The sequence below is a fragment of the Macrotis lagotis genome, chromosome 1 (genome assembly GCF_037893015.1).
Source record: "Macrotis lagotis isolate mMagLag1 chromosome 1, bilby.v1.9.chrom.fasta, whole genome shotgun sequence".
Classification (NCBI taxonomy): Eukaryota; Metazoa; Chordata; class Mammalia; order Peramelemorphia; family Peramelidae; genus Macrotis; species Macrotis lagotis.
Window position 1 is genome coordinate 549648439 of NC_133658.1, and position 25606 is coordinate 549674044.

Below are 25606 nucleotides of genomic sequence, written 5' to 3' on the forward strand. Positions count from 1 at the left end.
TTAAATCATTTGTAATGGAAGAGATTCCATTCCTCTCCACCATATTGACTCCATCCCCAAAATGTTTACTTCTATAGCAATAATCACAGATACAAATTTACTCCTTCAAATTGTTGGATTTATCCTTCTCCCCACTTTGCCTCATCTCAATCTCTGGGAATTATAGTTGATTGTTTTCATAGTTGACTTTCTTTGTTTCATATATATATATATATATATATATATATATATATATATATATATATATATTTATACACACACACACACACGCACATATATATATACATATATACATATATATATATGTATATATGTATATATGTATATATGTATATATGTATATATGTATAGCATAGTTCAAGTTCCAAGGTCCAAAACCCTCTATAGGCTTGAGTCCTACACACCCCCTGCTTCCCTTGACAGACTGCCTGAGGAATACTTACAGGAGGGCTAGCTCCAAGATCTCTGAGTCAAATACATGGGACCGGCTGAAATTAATTACCTTTCACCTAAATATGAAGATGCCAACACAGAATAAAAACAAACAGTTCCAAGCCCAATTCTCAGAGCCAGGGTAAAAGAGGAAGGGGAAGGTATCACCTCTCCCTGGTTAGGACTATAGGCATCTGCATGAAGTAAGAATGTGGAGATTGTAACAGTCTTGTCAGGTTTAAAAAGAGAATGCTTATGTTGCTAAAGTTCCTCTGTTTTAGGTAACATAGATATCCAAATAAAGGTACTTTCCAAGAAGAGATAAGTTTCCTTAAATCTCTTTTTTTTTCAGTTGAGTCACATAACAACCCTGGTGAGGAGTTACAGTATTACAAGTTTTATTATCTAGAGATTTTAATAGATAAAATAATTGCCTTAAAATAAGAAGTAAAATTACTAGTACAAAGTAAAAAAAAGTCAATAATAATCAAAGGTAAACTTTTAATTAAGGTTTATGTTATTTCAAACACTTTCTATTTGACATCATTTTTTTATAAACCCTCCCTCCATCTATGCTACAAACATTTTATGCATTGACTTGCTGAAACTTCTAAGTAATATGAAAGCTAGAGTTGGTAAGGACCTTGGAAGTCATTGAGTATAACTCTCTTATTTTAAAAGGAAATTGAGGCATAGAGTGTTTAAGTGGCATGATGAGGAGCATTCATTTAGTAAGTACTTAAAGTAGGATTTGAATCCAGTACTTCATAAATACTTTCTTTGTGTTTGGTCTATAACACAATAACTGAGATAGTAAAGCTGTTTGCTTTATATCTTCTTAAAAGCTTTGTCACATCAATACTGAGAACTTTAAAGTAATTTTTATCTATCCATCTAGACTTTAAGATTCTTTTGTATGTATACATTGAATGGGAATTTGACAAAGCAGATGGGTATATTCACTAGGGTTAAAATGTGTCTCTTGTCTCAGATTAGATATATATTTTCACAAGGTTTACTGGTTCTTCCTTGATGAGATCTGGGTTACAGCTCAGGGCATAAGGAATTTTCATGTAAAAATATATTGCACAAGAAGAGGGGAAGGCAAATTGTTTGAAAATTTATCTGGGGCTTTTAGTGGACTGCTCAAAATAACTCATATGATCTTATTCTTTATTGAGAAGTGCAACTCCCTGGAATAAGGTTGTGACAGTTGTCCTATACTCTGTCCTAATGGGGCCATACAGAGAACTAAGTTTGGTTCTGGGCACAATATTTTAAGAAAGATGATCCGAAAGGTTTCTAGAATAAATGAGCAATTTGAATGATGAATAACTTTATATTCATGTTACAAGAAGACAATTCAAAGAAAACATGTTTACTCTGGTGAAAAGAAATCTGGGGGGCATGATATCTGTGTTCATACATGAATTTCTTTTTTTTTTCAACTGGGGGCCACCTTGCGAGGCCACTTTTATTTATTTATACAAAGAGTAGTATCAAAATATAGGACGACAGAGTTTCTTTATGAACAAGAGACAATTGCAGCTTTTGAAAGGGCCCCTCTGCTGGGAGGGCAGGCTGCTGGTCGGGGGCCAGGGCAGGGGCCCAGGGAGCCTGCCTGCCTGGGCCGAGATCCCTGGGATTCCCACTAAAGGCAGTTTCCATCTGAATAATTTAAGGAGACGATCGGATATCAGGCGCCCGGGGAGGCGGATCACAAGTCATCGTGTGAGGAGGCTTTCTGGGCACCCTCCATGTTTTCATCTTCCTGGGTCTCCTCGGCGGGCACGCAGGCACCTTCCCTCTCCTGGAAGCCTTGGGCACAGGCGCAGACGTAGCTGCCTGGGGTGCTGCAGCACTCCTGGTGCTTTTGTGAGCATGCCTCCCCAGGCAGGGAGCACTCGTGGACATCTCCACAAGCGCCATCTTCCTGGGTGTAACCGGTCGTGCATTTAGACAGTGTTTTGGACCCTTCCCCACACACCCCAAACAACTGGAGTCACACTCTTTGCAGGAGAACGAGCCATTGTTGTTCAGGCAGTAGAAGCCTGCGTCACACTCGTTTACATCTAGGCAGCCATCCTCTCCCTGGGCCCAGCCGATGTCACATTGTGCGCAGTGTCTGTGAGTTGGGCCGGTGCAGGTCTTACAGTCCAGGTTACACACTGTGCAGATGGAATAGGTATCGTTCCTCAAGGAGCTGAACTAGCCCTCGACACCATCCATGCAGAGCGGCCCCGTGTAGCCTATGTGACACATGCACTTGCCGTCTCCGCCACGACTCCCATCGCCTTTGCAATACCCATTTCCCTGGGCAGGGCCGCTCAGATCCCCCGGGACACTCGAGGCAGTCAGCTCCATAGGTTCCAGAAAGGCAGCACGCTTCCAGAGTTTCCACACAAAAACATCGAAATAAGTCGGGATGTTTCTTTTTCTGCCTGAAACACCAGTTCTCCAGGTGCTCCTTGTTATTTTCCACCATGTTGTGACAGTCAAAAGCTTCGCCCTCGCACAGGCATTCCATGATCTCCAGGAGTCGGATCCCTGGAATCATACTTGGACAGCGCCCTCTCCTCCCAGGCCGTGTTCCCGTGGTGGCCAGGCCCTTGTGGAACTGGTCCAGGAGGCTCTTGCAGATGCCTCAGGCCTTGGGGCCCAGGGAGGATAAATAAACAAACAAATAAATAAATAAGCAAACAAACAAATAAATAAACAATAGAAATAGTAAATAAATAAATAAATGCCTGGCTGCTTTTTAAGGCATTCTTCACCTCATTTGCCTTTTGCTTTGCTTTTTTCATTAGACCTAAACTGGTTTTAACATATTATTTTCTTCAGTATTTTTTGCATATTTTTCACCAACATTTTATATGGTTTTCATGATTTTTCTGCTTTGCTTTCATTTCTTCTCTCAATTTTTCCTCCACCTCCCTTAATTGTTTTTCAGTCACTTTTGAGCTCATCCATAGTCTGAGGTTTTCTATTTCTCTTGGAGGTTTTAGATACGAAAGCTTTGAATTTGTCATCACCTGAATATGTGTTTTGATCTTCCATGGGACTAAAGTAATTCTATATGGTCAGATTCTTCTTTTTCTGTTGTTTACTCATTTCCTCAGTCCAAGACTAATTTACAGCACTTCCAAGGGTTTGGGTTTGGTTTTTTTTGGGGGGGCGGGGATAACCCACTGGAATCTTTATTCTTCCAAGGCCTTATGCTCTCTATTCTGGTCTTTGATATGTACATGACCACAGCATTACTCTCTGCCCTGGGGCTATAAGGAGAGATCCAGTTTGGTTCTTTAGAATGGAAGCCCAAACTGCAATATCTGAGTCTAGCCAAACAGCAGAGTCCTACCGCAGGAAGAGCAGTGAAACCTCTGCAGAATTTCCATACTGTCTCTGGGGGTGCACGCTGCTTTCTCCTGATTCCAGCTGCTGATTCTGTGACTTGTGCTCCCTCACTCCACACTCACTCAGGTGCAGCAGAGTCCCCCCCCCCCCCCCCCCCCCTTCAAGCTGTTGCTGGTGATCTCTGGGCTGGGATGGACTGGGCTGGGTTGTGCCGCTTTTTTTCCAACCCCCAGTCCTGGTGAAACACACATTTCCTGTGGAACTTCTAAGTTACCATGGACTGGGAAAGTGTATCACTCAGTCTTCTGTGGGTTCTGCTCCTCTAAATTTTGGCTAGAGCCATATTTTGTTTGTTTTGGAGGGTTGGAGTGGGTTGGAGTTCCTGGGAAATGCTGCCTTCATGCCACCATATTGACTCCGACCCCCACCTCACTTTCTTATACCTGCATTTGAAGAAATGATGGTTCTATGAGAAAGAGCTTCCAGTTTGACCTTTCCTTTCCATATAAGGATTAATATCATCAACTACAACTACATCTTCATAACTAACTAGGCTATACTTGACAGCCTATCATTGAAGTTTGCAGCAGGTGGCCAATTAGTCCCAGCTCAGTATTTCTAGTTATTCAGCCCTATAACAAAGCCATGACTTTAAATGATCAGTTGTCACATTCTGCTACAAAAATCATACTTGACCTCTCTTTTCACCATACAAAAAAATTCATCAGTTTGTGTAATAATAGTCCTGCTTCCTAACAGAAAGTAGAAGTAATTAATGGCAATTGGACATTAATCTCAGTTAAATTGTGAAGGAATTCTTTTGCATTTAGAAAATTATAGGCATGTTATGGCCTATTCATTTTTTTGCAAACAATAAAGGCCAAAAGAATTTTTTTCTTCAAATATGATTCACAGCTTTATTCCACATATCTCAATTCACAGCAAGCAATTTTTGTGCTCTATAGATTGGCTGTGACTAACAACTCTAGGTGGTTAGCTTTTCTGAATAGCTTCAGAAAGTATTAATTATATGACTAACAGACTACAATCATGCTTAATTTATATAACTCCCTTAATACAAAATGAGTGAACTTCATTTAGCAAATTGAGTTAGGAATAATGGAATTTTTAGGTTTCATCTATTCATTTTGTCAGAGGAAAAGAACAAGGTACAGGATAGAAAATCTCAGACTCTATAACGTAATAATCATAATCATAGTAAATATTTTTATAGTAGTGACTAACTGCTCAAAAGGAAACTTATTAATCTTGAATTATGAGTGGGGTGAAGAAGGATTTTTTGTTGTTTTTTTAGAGAAAAATCTCAATATTCCTTTTGTCATTGTAGATATCAAAGAATGATGCTTTAAGGAAATATGGGCGGTGTGTCTTCTTTTAAAGAGAGAAACTTTAACATGGTTTAAGAATCTTGGAGTATAATGAAAATAATTTATTTTCAAAATAAGACATTACTAAAATTGGATAGATATATGATAAAGGCCCTCTCAGTGGAAATGAATAATTTGATCTCAGGCTTGAAAACCAATGGAAAGACAAAACATTAGAAGCAGTAACTCAAAAATGTTTTTTGATAACTACAAAATGATAAAAGAAATATTTGAGGGTCAATGTCCCAAATCACATAAAAAACTATATGGACTCATTTTCAATGTTTTTTTTACAGAGGTCAAATATATATATATATATATATATATATATATATATGTATATATATATATATATATATATACATATATATATATATATATATATATATATGTTTGAAGGGAATAGTCAGTACTCATAGAAAGACCATGACAATGTAATAAAAATGATGATGCTACCAAATTTATTTATAACTTTAATCTTATTTGGAAAAAAATTAAAAATGTAAGTTTTTATGGGAAATGAAGAAAAGAATCAAGGATAACAGTTACACTTCTAGACATCAAATCTAGTCATCAAAATCATCTAGTTTTTGATAAAGAATAGAGAGATTGATTAATGGACTAGATTAAACAAAAGATTTTGAGAAATAATAATTCACTATCTGATAAAATAAAAATCAAAATTAACTAGAGAAAAGCTTCTAATTTGACACTAACTTCTGAAAAACTAGAAAATTCCAGCAAAAAAAAATTTGTCATATTTTATATGGCATTTGGAATGAATGCCTAAATAAAATGTTAAAAATTATCCAAATGCAAAATAGAAAAGAATAAAGTCAATACAAACAAGATTGAAAGCACTGCACTTACATTAATCAACAATTTAGAAACAGTATTTCTGTTAAAGGACTCCTTTCTAAAATATATAGATATCTGAGTCACATTTATAAGTAAACAAGTCATTTCCTAATTCAAAAGCTGTCAAAGGACATGAAAAGATTATTCTTAGGTGAAGAAATTAACACTATCTTTAACTTATGAAAAAAATGCTCAAAATCATTATTGATTAGAGAAATTAAAACAACTCTGCTGCACTATTTTACACATTTCAAATTGGCTAATATAATAGAAAAGGAAAATAATCAATGTTGAAATGGATGTGGGAAAAACTCTGATATTAATGCATTGTTGATGGAGTCCTGTAACTTTTCTGGAGAGCAATTTGGCACTACCTCCAGCAATACAAGTAATAGGTATGTATCACAAAGAGATCACATTTAGGAAAAAAAAAAAACCCTACATGTTCAAAAATATATCTTCTTTTCTTTTAGTGGCAAAGAATTAGAAACTGAGGAGATGCCTGGCAACTGGGGAATGTTTGAAAAAATTGTGGGATATGAATATAATGGAATAGTATTGTTGATCTCTGAAAAATCATGAGGGGTAGGAATTAAGAAACACTTGGAAAGGATAACAGGAATTGATGCTGAATGAAGTGAAGAGAACCAGAAGAACATTGTACACCTTAAAAGCAATATTGTGTGAAGACCAACTTTGATAGACTTGCTCATCTAATCAGTAAAATAATCAAAGAAAATGCAAAAGGAAATATTCACATCTAGAATAGGAAGAAAATTGTTTACATAAAAAGCAACATTGTGTGATGACCAAGTGTGATAGACTTGCTCATCTCAGCAGTAAAATAATAAAAGATAATGCTAAAGGACATATCCACATCCAGAGAAGGATTTAGGGTGTCTAAATGCAGAACAAAGCTTACTATTTTCAATTTTAAAAATGTTTAATGTTTTATGGTTTTTCCCTCTCATGTCTATTTTTTCCTTTTTATTCTGATTCTTTTGGCTCAACATTTTTTTATGAAAATATTTTCAACATTGTTATACAAGTACAACATATGTTCTATTGTTCTCTGTCAAATGGAAGGGTGAAAGAAGGAAAGGAGGTAGAAAAATGTGAAATTCAAACCATATAAAATGATTGTTGAAAGCTATGTTTACATATAGTTGGAAAGATAAAAATGCAAATATATTTTTAAAGAAAAGAAACAGAATATATACAATCATTTCTCACTATTGGAGCATTTATTTTTTTATCACTTAAGGCATTTGTATGCCTTAAAATTAGTAATCTGAATTTTAGCTTTGTGTTAGCAAGCACTTTTGTGATGCCATCATCATTCATAGTCTCAAGATAAAAGAACAATTTGCTTCTGCTATGCTTCCATATGCAAATAACCTAAGGGACCTAAAATGTCACTTGAAGCAAATGACCCTGATCGATTATTTCAAGTTTATGTGTCAAAAACTTCAACATTATCCAAAAATTATGAATGGAATAGTGTGTGTGGGGGGGTGATATTGAGAACTTTGTAATCTAAGCATCTTTCAATCAAAGTGACTAAAATCACTTCCATCTTTTCAGAGGGAGGTCAAGGGAAAGAAGTTTAGAACAGTAAAGTGTATAATACAATGCCCTCATGACCTGACAGTGGAAGGCAAGATTCAGGTTAAAATATTAATTTTAAGAATTTCATTTTCTATACAATATTTCTGATACTTAAGATTTAATGTTTTATGAAAACTCAATATTGTATTAAATTAATTTTATTGAGATTTTAGCACAGGTCACAGTTTTATAGGGAAGTATTAGCAGGAAAAACATACTGCAAGTTACTAATTTTATTTTGTGTTCTGTAATTTATGGATTATTTCCTGGTACTTTGTTAAGAAAAAGACTATATTATTAGAATTAATGTTTTATCTGAAATAATTATATGTAGAGAAATTTATTTTCCAAGAAATCTAGCAAAAATATTATAGGTTTTAGTGGTTGCTGTTACCTAAGTATATATATATATATATATATATATATATATATATATATATATATATATATATATATATATAATTTCTTATATATTCAAGGTATGAATATTCAATTTAGGTTTTTTAAACTGTAAAAATACTTTTATAGGAATCTTACCCCTGAAAATATTGAGGATTTATCAGAGTTATGGGATGATGTACCATAAGAAGAAATGAGGCAATTATGAGAATAATATAAAAAAACCTTATCAATTGTAGTCTTCTGCAAAGATGACATTAATGCATCTTGGAATAAGATATTCTGGAAAGAAAGAGAGTTTGAATTAAAACCCAAAGTCAACTACTCAGTGAAACTGAACATCTTCTTTCAAGTGAAAGTTGGACATTCAAAGATAATGGGGACTTTTGAACTTTCCTGTTGAAACAACCATAGCTGAACAGAAAGTTTGATCTTAAAATACAGCACTCAGGTGAAGCATAGTTTGGGTGGACAAATTCTGAGGCATTTGATGATGTTTAACTGCTTGTATTTATGCATGCAGAGATGATACTGATAACTCATAAGAACCTTGTCATTATTAGAACAGTTAGAAAGAGCATATAGACAAGGCACAGCAGGCAGCTGAATATATTACAAACAAATATTAAAAATATTAGAAAGATAAAAGTAAGAAATATTATGAAGATGCAGTCAATAGGTGGAAAAGGAATGTACTGGGACAAAGGGAAAGGAGAAGAGGAATGGGCTAAGATATTTCACATCAAAGATTATGATTACTTTTACAAGTAGTAATTGTAGTTATGTGAAAATAAATAACATATTAAAAAATGTTTGAAAGCCCTCTAATTCATTGAATATCAGCTGTTTCAGAAGGATTATACTCAGTTTTTCTTGGTAGGTGATTTTTTATTGTAATGTCAGTTCCTTTTCTTTCAGAAATCATATTCCAAACGCTCAGATATTTTCATGTAGAAATTGTTAAATGTTCAGCTAACTTGAGTAAAATTCTATACTTGTTGATTCTTTCTGGCTACTTGCATTATTTTCACCTTGTACCTAGAGTTTTGGAGTTTGGCTATCATATTCCTGGGCATTCTCATTTTGAGATCTCTTTCAGGAGGTGAACAGAGGATTTTTTTCAAATTTTATTTTACCCTCTGATCTTAGAATATCAAATTGTGTTTTTTTATTTTAATTTAATTTTAAAATTACATGCAAATACACATCCTTTTGCATACTTTTGAGTTCACATTTTTCTATCATATTCTCTTCCTTCTTCCAAACTGGCAGTATTCAATCTCATATAGATTGAAAGTGTAGAATCATTTTTCACAAATTTTCATTTAAGTCATTTTGTGAAATAAGAATTAAAATTAAGAGAGAGAAAACCATGAGAAAGAAAAGTAAACATCTTCTTAGCCAAGGATAGATAGGTATGATTATATGGGTGCTTTATGATATAGTTTTAGATCTGATATAACTAGGTCATCTTTTATATTCTTATTTTGTTAATTAATTCCCTGATATCTTTGATATTTTGTTCCTCCAGATGATAACTTTTACAATTTTTATAACTGTATAAAATGATTTTGGTAATTTAGTAGGATACTGAATAAGAAATTTAATTTTAGGAAGAATTGTCATTTTTATCATATTTGTTCTGCATAATCAAGAGCAATTGACATATTCCCAAATTTTATATCTGACTTTATTTTGACAAAAGTATCTTGTTATTGTATTCCTATAGTTTCTGTGTTTATCTTGAGATATATGTTGCCAAGTAGTTTATGCTGTCTGTAGTTACTTTAAGTGGAATTTTCTTTCTATGTCTTGCCCTTGAACTTTATTATTCATATTTAGAAATGCTGATAATTTTGTGTGAGGTTTTTTTTTTGTGTCTTTCTATTTTATTAAAGTTGTCAATTGTTTCAGGTAGATTTTAATTGATATCATAGATTTCTCTAAATATATCATCATATCATCTACAAATAGTAAAAGTTTTGTTTCTTCATTGCCTATTCTAATTCCTTCAATTTATTTTTCTTTTTTTATTGCTAAGGCTAACATTTCAAACACAACTTTTATTAATATTGAGTGTAACAGGTATGATTGATTTATTATGTTGGAATCAATAGGTAAATTCCTTTACATATAACACTTGCTAATGATTTTTATGCTTATCATTTTAATCAAAACCCCATTTATTGCTATGCTTTGCACATCTTTTGAGGTGATCATGTTTTCTTTTTTACTTTTCTTATTGTTATGGCTAATTACTGTGATTGTTTTGCTAAAAGAGGAAAAACTGATGATTCCTTCATGATGAAATTGCATTATTCCAGTGATAACTTGTTCAAATCTCTTTGATATAATTTTATTTAATTTTCTTGCCTCAGTATTCATTATGGATATGGGGGCCACAATTTTCTTTTTTCTTTTTTGGATCTTCCTGGTAAAGGTATCAGTATCATGTTGGTTTCATAAAAGTAATTTAGCAGAATTCATTCTTTGTCTATTTTATCATATAGTTTACTTATCATTGTAGTTAATTGTTCTTTAAATGAATAGTATAATTTTCTTGTAAGTCCATTTTGCTGCGTAGGTTTTTTCTTACAGAGTTTATTTCGTTTTCTGAAATGGTTTTTTTAAAGTATTCTTTTTAGGTTTTTTTCAAGGCAAACAGGGTTAAGTGGCTTACTCAAGGCCACACAGCTAGGTAATTATTAAGTGTCTGAGACCAGATTTGAACCCAGGTACTCCTGACTCCAGGGCCAGCGCTCTATCCACTACACCACCTAGCCACCCCTTTAAGTATTTTCCATTCCTTTTCTTCTAATCTGGGCAGTTGGCATACATCTGAGCCAGATATCTCTATATCATTGCTTTTATTTCTTCATCATTTGTTGCAAATTGATCATTTTCAATTTTGATATTGATAATTTGATATTCTTTCCTTTTTTCAGTTTAAGCAAATGTTTGCCTATCTTACTAGTTTTCATAAAACCAACTCTTAGTATTATTTATTATTTTAATAATTTTCTTGCTTTCATTTTTATTAATGTCTCCTATGATGTTCAAAATTTCTACTTTTTTAATTTACTTTCTAGCATTTTTAGTTGTATGTTCAAATCTTGGGTCTCTTCTTTCTCTATTTTATTCCTATAAAAATTTAGAAACATAAAATTTCCTCAATAATTATTTTGGTGGAATTCCCACATATTTTGACATATTGTCTCAACATTGTTATTGTCTTAGATTAAATCTATGTTTTCTTTTTTGTTTTATTCATTAATTCTTTAAGTTATGTCACTTTGTTTTTGATTAATTTTAATTTATCTTTTCATGACCACTTATTTCCTGTAATTTTTATTGCATAATGATCTGAAATGAATTCAATTAACATTTTTGTTTTTCTGTACTCATTGTAAGGACTTTTTGCCGTAATAAAAATCTGTTTTTTTGTGCCTGAGCCATGTACATAGAGAAAAATGTATATTTATTTTTATTCTCATTCAGATTTCCCCAAAATCTAACATATCTAACTTTTATAAAATTCTATTGACTTCCTTATTTTCTTCATTTTATTGTTAGATTTATCAAATAACACTCATAGCACTTCATTTCCTATGGTACATAAAGCAAAATGTTTCTTCCCTTAGTCCTTTTAATCTGATGTATTTTTATTTTTTGCTTTGTCTTAGTTAAAGATTACTAGTCCTGCTTCTTTTTTTTTCAATTTCAGTTGAAGCATAATATATTGCTCCAGGTTTTTACTTTTAACATTAGTGTATATCTCTGCTTCAAATATTGGTCTTATGAACAACAACAACAAAATTATAGTATTCTGACTTATAGTATTACACTCTGATATCTGTTTCCATTTTATGGGAGAGTTTACCTCAATCATATTCACAATTATTATTTCTAACTCTCTGTTTTTGCTCTATCCTATCTTCCTATGGTTTGTATTATTCTCTCTCTCTTCTTTCACCTTATCCCTGTTTTACAAATATTTTACTTCTGACTGCTGTCTCCTTCCATCTCCCTCTCCTTTGTGTCATTGCTTTTTCTTCTCCTTTTCCCATTCTATTCTTTTCTTCTTAATTTATTTCTCTCCCTCCCTTTTGTCATTCCCTCATTTCTTTTAATTTCCCTTTTCCTCATCTGTAGTGTAGAATAAATATTTAAACCCAATTTGAAATGCCTTTTTAAAAATCCCTCCTTGAGTACATTATGTTGAGAGGAAGATTTACTCTAGGCTTACACCCTCTCTGCTTTCATTCTACTATGATAGCTTCATGGCACCTCTTCATATAGTGCCGTTTCTCCACTGACTTCTTCTTCCAATATAATCCTTTTTTCATGTCTTAATTGTTCTTAGCTCTTTTTTTACCCACACCCTTGATCAAACTATCTTTATAACTGTCTTGATAGAATGACAATTCTCACTGGTTGTAAGCATCATCACACTTCATAACCACACTCCTTGTACAAGTAAGCTACTCTCAATTATCACAATAGGAATACAAAAATCAGGAATCGTTGATATTTTTTATCATAATAATTTATAGTAACAGATTCTATCCAAATTGACTCCTTTCAAATATTCAAAAATAATTATATCACTTGGGATCTAAAAAAAAAATCATCATATCTCAGGGAATCTATACCCACACCTTCTGTCCAAGTACACTCCCTCCAACTGTTTCAATAGAAATACAATGTTCATGAAATAAACTTTTATAAACATAAATAATCAATTTATACCTGCACCCTTGATCTAAGCATATCTTTTTTTTCTACTCTCAAATTAAAAGAATTCTCTTCCCTTATAGATATGTAGAAAGTTTAGTCTTATTGAGTACTGTTTTTCAAAGATCACATTTTGTGTCTAATTCTGGTTTTCATACCAGTAAATTTGAAAGTCTTCTGTTCCATTAAACTCCACCTTTTTACCTGAAATTATATGATGCATTTTGCAGAGAAGTTAAATCTTAAATGCAATACAATCTCCTCTACCCCCCAGAATAATATATTCCAGGCCCTTTGGTCCTTTGACATTTAAGTTGAATAGTCCCAGATAATGGTGAATTTGGGTCTCTGGTATTTAAATTGCTTCATTTTATTTTTTTCTGCTTTAGCTGAGACTTCTGAAATTTCACTCAATGTTCCTAGTTATTTATTTTGGCATATCTTTCTGGGGATAATTGGTATATTATTTCAAGGACTACTTTATCGTCTTATTCTAGGATATTTTCTGCATGTTATTATCTAGGCACTTTTACTGATTGTGGCTTTCAAGAAGGCCAGGAATTTGTGAAATATCTTTCCAGCATCTATTTTTCATGTAAGTCATTTTCCTAAGGCCTACATTTTTTTTTCCTATTTCTTCGGCACTTTTGGCTTTGTTTGATGGAATTTTGGTGTCTCAAAGCCATTAGTTTACATTTATCTAATTAAAGTTTCTAGAGTTTTACATTCTACAGCTAATTTTTACTCTCCATTTTTAATTCATTAAACTTTCTTTTAAAGAGTGGTTTTATGGGGTGGCTAGGTGGTGCTGTGGATAGATCACTGGCCCTAAATTCAAATCTGGTCTCAGACACTTGATAATTACCTAGCTATGTGGCTTTGGGCAAGCCACTTAACCCCATTGCCTTGCCAAAAAAAAAAAAAAAAAACAACTAAGAAAAGGGAGGTTTTCCTTTTCCACTCAGATAATTGTACCTTTAAATGAATTTTTTTCCCATTTGACCAAAATTTGCTTTCAAAGTTATTATTTTCCTCATCAGTTTGTCATAATTCTTCAGCATTACATTCGTTTCTTTTCTCAATTTTTCTAATTTTCCTGTTCTTTGAATTTAAAATCATTTTTTACTTTTTCCCAAGAGACTTTTCCAAAAACCCCTTTGAGTTGTTACATATAAGCAATTTGTCATTGCTTTCTTCTTCTAAGAAGGTGTTTTTATCATCCCAATCAGAGTAACACCTTTCTATGGGTACTCTTCTTTTAATATTTTTAACTTATATTTGTAGATTAACTCTACCCCTTAGGGAATATAGCATATAGCCCTAAAATTTTTGTTTTATGGATTGGGAGTCTGATCCCTTGCTTTCTGATCTGGCATCTGAGATGATTGAAGTTTGTTCTTTCCAGTAGGGAAGAAATACTTAGTCTCACCTGTTGCAACAGTATTCTCAGGTTAAAATTTTACCTTCTGAACTAGATCTGGAACTCTCATAGCTGGGATACTAATGGCCTACCTAATCTGTACTGTGGCTAACAGCTTCCCACTTTGATGCCAACTTTCCTGTCTATGCCCATGTATTCCCCTTTAAACAATATGAGACTGGATTTATCTAAAGTTCTTCTATGCAATGTTGAATTGAAAGTTTCACTCAGTTATTTTTTAGGTTCTGTTGCTTTAGGACCTTTTTACAGGTTTCATTTAAAATTGTTTCAGGAAAAACTTTGGGAGCTTCCTACCCTTGTGCTACCATCTTGGCTTTGCCCTAGAGGTCCCAGGACAGGCTTACATGATATTTCATTAAACTAGTATGTTTATGCTCTTTTTTTTGATCATGGCTTTCTGATTTGAAATTCTACTTCCTGGTTCTATGTTCTTGATCAGTTACTTTTACCAATGAGATACTTCACATTCTCTTATGCTTTCCATTACTTTTGTTTTACTTTATTGTGTCTTGATAGCTTATAAAGTCATTAACTTCTATTTGCTCAATTCTGATTTTTAAGTATTCATTTCATTAAGTGAACTTTTTATACCTCCTTTTATTTCCATTTGACCAATTCTACTTTTAAAGATTTTAATACCTTTAGTGAATATTTGTGCCTCTTTTTCCATTGGGTCAATTCTGCTTTTTAAAACTTTCTTCTCCTCTTTGGTTTTCTGTATCTCTTTTTTGACAATTGAACTAGTTTATTTTTAAAAGTATTATTTGTTTCATTATTTTGTGACTCCTTTGACAAGTTTTTGACTCTTTTATCCTAATCTTGAAACACTTACATTCCTTCACCCAATTGTTTCTCAGAATTATCACTTGATTTTAAATACAAATTTCTAGTTCTTCCCTAGCCAGAGTTCAATTCATGTTTTACTTTTGGCTTTGGTTGTAGGAATTTTGATTTAGTTGTCTTCTTCTGATTGTGGGTTTTTATTTTTAAAGAAAACTACAAAAATCTTATGCATATCTTTTAAATTAGGGTGAAGATTTGGAAATTTAGTAAATTCAATCAATTGGGAAATGACTGAACAAATTGAAGCATATTAGTGTCATTGGATACTATGATGTTAAAAGAAACCTCAGCAGCCTGATTTCAGAAAAGAATAAAAACATGACAATTGACTGTTGCAGAGTCAATTGAGAAGAATTGAAAGCTCATGGTGAACAGCAAGAGTAATGATGTAATGTTGATCAACAATAAGATACTTGGCTACTCTGATATACTATGATCTGAAAAAAAATACTTAAGTATTCACGTAAAAGCATTCTTGTCTCCCTCCAGAGAGATGATATATTCAGTGCAAATTGAAGTATAATTTACTCATTTTATTTTTCTTTCTTTTAAAACCTATAGACAATATGAAATCTTTGAATTATTTTATAAGTATAACTAATAGATTTTTGCCTTCTTGACAACTGGCATATGGACTTAGAAGGATAGAAATAATTTCAGAACTCAAATATTAAAAACAATAATTTTAAAAGTAAATAAGTGATGTTTTAAAGAAAAGAAAGAACATTGAATTTAAAGTGTGAAGTGACCTAGAGTTAAATTTTCCTACCTCAATCATTTACAGAAATACTAGGACAGAATGTCAGGTTCTATTCAATTAAATGCAAGTCAGTTTGTGACACTCAGAAAGACATTTAATATCTTAAGTTTTCTTTTCCCCCTTTCCTCTCTTTACCTCCCCTTCCTTCCCTCAATAAACTCAATACACTTTTATAAAATGTCTGCATATTTTAGGCACTGGGCTAAATTTTAAAGTTCAAATAAGGGGAAAAAAAAGACTGCACTTCCTAAGGAATTTACAGACTAATAGGAAAAGACATCAGTAAAAATGGTTGAAAGTTGGTGAGGGTAGGGTACAAAGGGATATCTTGTTCTATGAAGTTCAAAAAAGTAGAGCAGCATTGATAATGAATAAGAATGTGAAAATAATATCCTTCCAAAATGAAGGTTATAAACTTTGGAGTTTAGTATTCCACTTTCCAGTCCTACAATCAAAAGTGTGAAAAGACCAGCTAGATTAGAAGGTATTGAATTTTCAGGACTGAGGTAGCAGTCTAGTGATCAGCTTATACTACATTGAAAGTCACTTTAATAGTTTAAAAAAAACATAGGCACAATAGCCATTAATAATTTCCATAATATCTTTCACATTTCCAATCAATTAATTGCTCAACCAATCCTTTCTTCCTATTTCTACTTGCACTAAGAAAATTCAGATCCCCATTTCAAAAGATAGTTCTATGCAGCAATTGAGATAATTAAGATCAAGTATAATATTTTAACTTAAGAGCTATTATTAAAGTAAACATGTGCAAAAATAATATACATTCATTAATGTAGTCAATTGTTTGACATTTTAATCTTTGATCCATTTAATCTCTGTCTAAACTATGAGAAGACATTTTACTTTGAAATGTCATTGAATTACAGTGATCATAGAATGGTTCATGTCCTAAATATATTATGTACAACAATGTATGTATAAATGCATGAATAAACACAAATGTATACATTTATGCTGCCATTTTATATATGTGCATGAATGTGCATATGTATATATGCATAAATATATATGCATGTGCAATGGCCAACTATGATGGACTTAGTTCCTCTCAGATGTTCAGTGATCAAAAACAATTATAAAAATTTATAATGGAAAAAGTCTTCCAAAAATAGAGAAAAAATATATGGTATCTGAATGCAGACCAAAAAATACTATTTTTACTTTGTAAAACATCTTATATGTTCTTTTTTCCTTTTTCTTTCTTTTTTTCCTTTTAATTCTGTTTCTTATTTCACAACATCTCTAATATGGAAAATTATTTTATATGTATAACCTTTATCAGATTATTTGCTGCCATGGGGAGAGGGCAGGAATGGAGGGTGCTACAAAAATATGTAACCCTAAACCTTCCAAAAAGATAGAATATTGAAAGTTATCTTTGCATGAAATTAGAAAAATATTTTTAAAAAGTCTAAATGATATTTAAAGATCACTAAGTGATATTTAGAGATGCACAGAGATCAAGAAGGATGATGATTGAGAAAAGGTCAAATAGGCTTAATAAATAAGACAGCACCAGTCACTTTGACAAGAATATCTTCAAGGTTTCAAAAAGTTGGAAGATTGTAAAGGGAGGAGACATAAATATTAGATGATGAAGTAAAAGAAATTTATAGACATTATTTTTAGATGTTTTAGTATAATAGTAAGGCAAATTCATAGCATTAGGACTAAGAAATTATAGGGAAAAAAAGATTTGAACCAAATGGTGGAAGATATGAAATGTCTGTTTCAAGAATTTGAATGATATTTTAATGGTAGTAGAGAAGAAAATGCAATCTTTGAATTAATTTGGTAATTAATGAAGTATTAATTTGGTAATTAATTAATCAATGAAGAGTTTTAAGAAGACTAAAATAATTTTAAGTTTCATATGATCATATTCAAACAAATTTAAATATAAAATAAAGGTTTAATTTTTCATTCAGTTACTTGCTAAACTTTATGGTTGTTGATTGCTAATTCATTTTTTCAACCAAAAAGGAGTACTCAAAAATTATTCTTTATCCAGAGGAAGAAAAACAAAACAAAACAAAGTAAAAAGTTCTTCATAAACTGAAGAACATTACATTCACTTTTAAAAAAAATATCCCATGTATTTCATTCCCTTAATATTAATTCCTTATATAAATATGGCTAACCTGTAAACATAGTTAACACAAACGTGTTAGTATGATGCTAACCTGACTACTCAATGCTGAAGGGAGCAGGGTAGGAAGAGAGGGTAGAAGGTAATCTTGTAATTTAGAAATATGCATAGGTATATAGATAAATGTTAAAAAAACTTTTATAAAATGAATTTGGAAAAGTAAAACATCAAAAAATAATTTTAAATATATATTTTTACTGAGATTTAAAACATGGTCTTTTCTGCCCATTTGCAAATCATTCATTTTTTTCAAAAGACTCTTAATAAAACTTTCTGATTGGAATCACTAAGATATAAATTCATAATAAAGGAAATATAATAGGGGGAAGCTAGGTGGCATAGTGCATAGACCATTGGCCCTGAAGTAAAGAGGACCTGAATTCAAATCTGTCCTCAGTCACATAACAATTACCCATCCTATATGACCTTTCACAAGATATTTAATCCCATAGTCTTGAAAAAGAACCCCAAAAAACAAAAAAAAAGAAAGATTTGCAATAAAAAGTTATATTACTTGATTGAGGATTTAAATATAGTATTTTAATGTTGAATCCCAAGACTTCCTTTTTGTATGAAACAAATTGAAACATTTCCTTCAATTTTGGAACAAAATGAATAGTTGTATGATGTTTTCTAAAGTTTGAATAAAGTTCTTTGTACAAAAATAAAATTCCATTTTTTTCCTATTCTATTTCACAAGAGTAATTATTATGACTTTGGCATTTGAGAAGTAAGAAAAAGAATCAAATTATGTCAACTTTGCCAGAATTTATAAATTCCCAGGCTTGAAATTTGATGACAAGGGTCTACATAGCTGATGAACTTTGAGATATATTATCCAGCTTTTTATCACCACCAGGAAAGAAATGGATTAATGTCTTATCTACTTATTGATAGCTAATTAAAGAACAAGATTGTATTATTTTGTGTTTATATGACTATAGCTCGATATAGTGCTTTATTTTATTCTAATACATTTGATATTCTCTGGCTACCAATGGAACAATTGAATTGTCTGTATTATTTCTTGCTTTAACAGCTACTTGATGAGTAAATCTTTGACAGTTGTAGTCATTATAAAGCAAATCAATTTTCATTAATGATTTAATATTTGAGAGATGAATAATGTATTGTCTATAGATTTTAAAAATGAGTAGTTTCTTTGATACTGATGAAAAATATATGATTTGCTTTGTAGGTGCTCCATTCACTAATGCAGTTTATCGCCTATACATTTTTCATATAGTTCTATTGTAGCCCACAATATGTATATAAATACTTCATATATTAATCTTTTAAATCATTGAAAGTCTTCTCATTTTCACAGGTTAAACTACTCATGTGATATTTTAGTTTGCCCCTAAGAAGTTTGTCATCCAATGAAAAAAGTTTGGGAAGATGGATAATATTCTATCCATTTAGTAATAACTAGGAGTCAGGAAGTTTTTGTCATAACGGCTCCTGAATTTTTCTACAAATACTCTTCCACTCTTCTGTGTAACCTCCCAACTTACTTTACAGGTATCCATAGTACTAGTTCCTGACAACATTCTCACAACTTCCCTTGTATATACTATTATTCTTCACTTTCTGGAATGCCTTTATTTAGTGTCTTTTCTCTTTTACATAAAAGCTCTTTGAAGTCTGGGCCTATGTTAGACATTTAAATTTGTTCTTGTATTCAACAAATTGCCTTGTATATAAATAAAAATATAATAATTGTTTTATCTCTCTAATTCTTTACAAATGATTCCCTAACAATATTGATTTTCCTATTTAACAATGATCTTGTTACATTTGCATTGGTTGACTATTTAGATAATAAAGAGCTAGAGAAATGGAAATTTTAATCAATTCCTTGCCACAGAAGACACTTTTCGGAAGTCCATTAGATTATACATATTAGTGCTGTGATTGGCAACCTTAGTTCCACAAAATTTAGTTCTCCAAATAGATATATATATATATATATATATATATATTTCAAAGAGTTCATAAAATTGAATTTAGAAAATATATATATTTAAAATAATTTATGGAAATTTATTATTGCTTTCAATTAGAAATGTGGGCAGCATAAAAGTTGGAGATAATCAATAGAGTGAAAGTGGAAGAGTTAGAGCCACAGAAAGACTTTTAAAGAATAAATTTTATGGCACCTGAAAGAAAGCTGGTATGAGGTAGGAATGAAGAGGGAGAGTATTCCCAGAAGGAGAAATATCCAATGAAAATGCCCAGATTTGGAAGATATGATTTCTAGTTCAAGGAACAACAAGAAGGATAATGTAAATAGATTACAAAGTATATGTGACTGTAAAACAAAATTATGACTGAAAGAAAAGGTGTAAACAGCTTCAAAAATGTTTCTTTCTTATATCAAGTAGAGGATTTTATATTTGCTTCTGGGGGACGATTGGGAGACAACAGACTGTATTGAATAGAGAACTGACATGGTTGAACCGAAACTTGAACAAAATCATTTTGGTGACTGAGTAGGACAAGGATTGATGCAGGAAGAGACCTGAAATAGACATAGTAATAGGCTATTGTATTAGTACCGGAAAACAATGCCATGGAAATCCACTAGGGTGGTGGCAAACAGATGAGAGGAAGTGATATATTTTAAAGATAAAACCAATGGGTCTTTGTCATCAGTCTTGATAGCAGTATATGAAAGATATGGAGGAGTCAAGGATAATATCTAGTTTGTGAGGTAGTGTGGTTAACAATGATGGTACCATTGACATTTATAAAGAAGTTATAAAGAGGGGAGAGAATTAAAGGGAAAGTAATGAATTCAATTTTTGTCATAATAACTTTAAGACATATATATATATATATATATATATATATGGCTTCAATTTTGAATTTTGTAATATTTAATTTAAGATGCAAAACTGGGTCTTAGGTTTGATAATAATCAACAAAGAAATAATTGAGTCAACAACAACAAATAAGCACACAAAGTAAAATATAGTGGGAGAAGAGAGGAGAGTTTAAGACAGTGCCCTATTGAACACTTCCAAAAATTGTCTTCTACCAAATGTAGATAGATAACTTTTTTAGCAAATTATGTATTCTAGAGCTGCTTAGAGATTCAGAGTTTTACTCAGAGTGAGAGAAGTGGTTTGAATATTTGTCAAAATGAAGTTCCTTATTTAATGACCATTGAATCAATTCAAATATTATATACATATATACATACACACACACACACACACACACACACACACACATATATATATATGTATATATATATATATATATGTATATATATATATATTCTTTTGTACCTATATATACATATATATATATTTGGGAAATAGGGTCTTCATAACAAAAAGTTATTTAAAAGATTGTTTACCAAAGTTCACCTTTCCTTCTCATATTAGATGCATTGATTTTGTTTTACAAAAGCATTGCAATTTAATATAATAAATCTTTTCTATTTTATATTTTATAATGCTCTCTATCTCTTATTTGGTTATAAATTTTACCTCTCCCCATAACCCTGACAAATAAGATATTACTTGGTCTTCTAATCTGTTTTAGTTTTAACCCTTTATGTCTAAATCATGAGCCCATTTTGACCTTATCTTGTTATATAGTGTGAGATATTTGTATATATAAATAACTTATGTCCTACAGTTTTCCAGTTTTCCCATTTTCTTATCCCAAAAGTTGGTTTCTTTGTGTTTATCTAATGTCTACCCCTCTATTTCTTAACCACTATCATCAGTTAGTTTGAGTCATTTCTGTTTATTTTATTTTCCTAAAGAGTATTTTTATTAAATTCTCTAGCTTCAACCTTCCCTTCCCCTCTTCTCAAGACAGAAAATAAGCTAATATAGTCTATACATGCAATGTACAATCATCTTAAATATATTTCTATATTAAGCATGATGTAAAAGAAGAAACAAGGGAAAAATCATGAGAAAGAAAATAATTAGGAAGTGAAAATAGTCTGCTTAGATTTGATTAAAACATTCTTTGAATGTGAATGACAAATTTTATCACAAATCTTTCAAAATTGACTGATCATTTTATGCTAAGGAGTGAAGTCTAATCATATTTGATTGTCACATATTATCAGAATTCACTATGTTCTCCTGATTCTACTTAGTTTACTCAGCATCAATTCATATAAGTCTCTCCAGGTATTCTGAAAATATCAATTCATCACTTTTTACAGAACAATAGTATTTTATTAAAATCATGTACTATAACTGGTTTACCCTGTCACCAATTGATGAGCATCACTGAAATTCTAATTCTTTGCCACTGTAAAAAGAATGCTCTAAATATTTTTAAATAGTTGGGTTCTTTTCCCTTTTTATCATTTCTTTGGGATGCAGAAATAATACTAGTGTTCTCAGACCAATGGATATTCACAGATTTAAAGTTTTTTCTTTTATTTGAGAATGCTGGAATTTGACTATGATAGTCCTTGGTGTTTTCATCCTAGGGTCTGATGGAGATCTGTGTATTTTTTCAAATGCAATTTTTTCTTCTTGATCTAGCAGATTTGTACAACTTTCTTTAATAATTTCCTGAAATATATTATCACTCTCTCTTTTTTTTGATCTAGACATGCTGCTAGAACAAAAATTCTTAAATTTTCTCTCATGGATCTATTTTCCAGATTGTTTGCTTTTCCTAAGTATTTTTCTAAATTTTTTCATCCTGTTTTCATATATTTTATGGAATCTGGGTCGCCAATAGGTTCATTGGATTCTATTTGTGCAATGGTAAATTTAATTTACTTTCTTCAATTAACTTTTATGTTTCCTTTTCCATTTCATTAATGTTACTTTTTTATTTTATTAAAGATATTATTTGAGTTTTACAATTTCCCCCAATCTTGCTTCCCTCCCCCCCTCCCCCCACAGAAAGCACTCTGTCAGTGTTTGCTTTGTTTCCATATTGTACCTTGTTCCAAATTGGGTGTGATGAGAGAGAAATCATATCCTTAAAGAGAAGTATAAGAGGTAACAAGATCAGACAATAAGCTATCTGTTTTTTTTCCCTAAATTGAAGGGAATAGTCCTTGCACTTTATTCAAACTCCACAGCTCATTATGTGGATGCAGATGGCACTCTCCTTTTCAGACAGCCCAAAATTGTTGCCGATTGTTGCACTGATGGAATGAGCAAGTCCTTCAAGGATGAACAACACTCCCATGTTGCTGTTAGGGTGTACAGTGTGTTTCTGGTTCTGCTCATCTCACTCAGCATCAATTCATGCAAATCCCTCCAGGTTTCCCTGAAATCCCGTCCCTCCTGGTTTCTAATAGAACAATAGTGTTCCATGACATACACATACCACAGTTTGCTAAGCCATTCCCCAGTTGAAGGACATTTACTGGATTTTCAATTCTTTGACACCACAAACAGGGCTGCTATAAATATTTTTTGTACAAGTAATGCTTTTTCCCCTTTTCTTCATCTCTTCATGGTATAGACACAATAATGGCATTGCTGGGTCAAAAGGTATGCACATTTTTGTTGCCCTTTGGGCATAGTTCCAAATAGCTCTCCAGAAGGGTTGGATGAGTTCACAGCTCCACCAACAGTGTAATAGTGTCCCAGATTTCCCACATCCCTGCCAACAATGATCATTATCCTTCCTGGTCATAGTGGCCAATCTGAGAGGTGTGAGGTGGTACCTCAGAGAAGCTTTAATTTGCATTTCTCTAATAATTAATGACTTAGAACATTTTTTCATAGGGCTATGGATTACTTTGATCTCATCTGTAAATTGCCTTTGCATATCCTTTGACCATTTATCAATTGGGGAATGACTTTTTGTTTTAAAAATATGTCTCAGTTCTCTGTATATTTTAGAAATGAGTCCTTTGTCAGAATCATTAGTTGTAAAGATTGTTTCCCAATTTACTACATTTCTTTTGATCTTGGTTACATTGGTTTTATCTGTGCAAAAGCTTTTTAATTTAAAGTAATCGAAATTATCTAATTGGTTTTTGGTGATATTCTCCAACTCTTCCTTAGTCTTAAACTGTTCGCCTTTCCATAGATCTGACAGGTAGATTAGTCCTTGATTGTCTAATTTGCTTACAGTATTGTTTTTTATGTCTATGTCCTGTAACCATTTGGATCTTATCTTGGTAAAGGGTGTGAGGTGTTGGTCTAATCTAAGTTTCTTCCATATGAACTTCCAATATTCCCAGCAATTTTTATCAAAGAGGGAGATTTTATCCCAATGGCCAGACTCTTTGGGTTTATCAAACAGCAGATTACTATAATAATCTCCTGCATTTACACCTAGTCTATTCGACTGGTCCACCACTCTTTTTCTTAGCCAATACCAAACAGTTTTCATGACTGATGCTTTATAATATAATTCTAGATCGGGTAGGGCTAAGCCACTGTTCTTTTGCACTTTTTTTCATTAAGCTCCTGGCAATTCTTGACTTTTTATTTCTCCATTTGAATTTACTTAAAATTTTTTCTAACTTGATAAAGTAATTTTTTGGAATTTTGATTGGTAGGGCACTAAACAGATAGTTTAGTTTTGATTGAATTGTCATTTTTATTATATTAGCTCTACATATCCATGAGCAGTTGATATTTGCCCACTTATATAAATCTAATTTAATTTGTGTGAGAAGTGTTTTATAATTGTTTTCAAAAAGATTCTGAGTCTGTCTTGGCAAATAGACTCCCAAATATTTTATATTGTCTGAGGTTACTTTGAATAGGATTTCTCTTTCTAGTTCTTCCTGCTGTTTCTTGCTTGACATATATATTGAAAAGTTGAGGATTTATGAGGGTTTATTTTATAACCTGCAACTTCGTTAAAATTGCTAATTTTTTCCAGTATTGTTATTAGATGATTCCTTGGGATTTTCTAGGTAGAGCATTATGTCATCTGCAAAGAGTGAGAGTTTTGTCTCTTCCTTCCCAATTCTAATTCCTTTAAATTCTTTTTCTTCTCTAATTGCTGATGCTAACATTTCTAATACAATATTGAATAGTAGTGGTGATAATGGGCACCCTTGCTTAACCCCTGATTTTATTGGGAATGCCTCTAGCCTCTCCCCATTGATTATAATGCTTGTTGATGGTTTCAGATAGATACTGCTCATTATTTTAAGGAACAGTCCATTTATTCCTACACTCTCTAGTGTTTTTAATAGGAATGGATGCTGTATTTTGTTAAAAGCTTTTTCAGCAGCTATTGATATGATCATATGATTTCTGAAAGGTTTGTTGTTGATATAATTAAGTATACTAACAGTTTTCCTAATATTGAACCAACCCTGCATTCCTGGAATAAATCCTACTTGATCATAATGTATTATCCCAGTGATGACTTGTTGTAATCGTTTTACTAAGATTTTATTTAGGATTTTTGCATCTATATTCATCAGTGAGATAGGTCTATAATTTTCTTTCTCTGTTTTAACTCTTCCTGGTTTAGGTAATAGTACCATATTGGTTTCATAGAAAGAGTTAGGCAGAGTTCCATATTTCTCTATTTTTCCAAAGAGTTTATATAGGACTGGGGCCGATTGTTCCTTAAATGTTTGGTAGAATTCACTTGTGTATCCATCAGGCCCTGGAGATTTTTTTTAGGGAGTTCAATAATGTCTTGTT

The 25606-nt window shown here is 32.0% G+C and overlaps 1 pseudogene; it reads right to left on the bottom strand.

Moving 5' to 3' along the window:
* Positions 1-1881: 1881 nt before the first annotated feature.
* LOC141505309 (protein disulfide isomerase Creld2 pseudogene) overlaps positions 1882-25606 on the bottom strand; it is a 35114-nt pseudogene continuing 11389 nt past the window's right edge.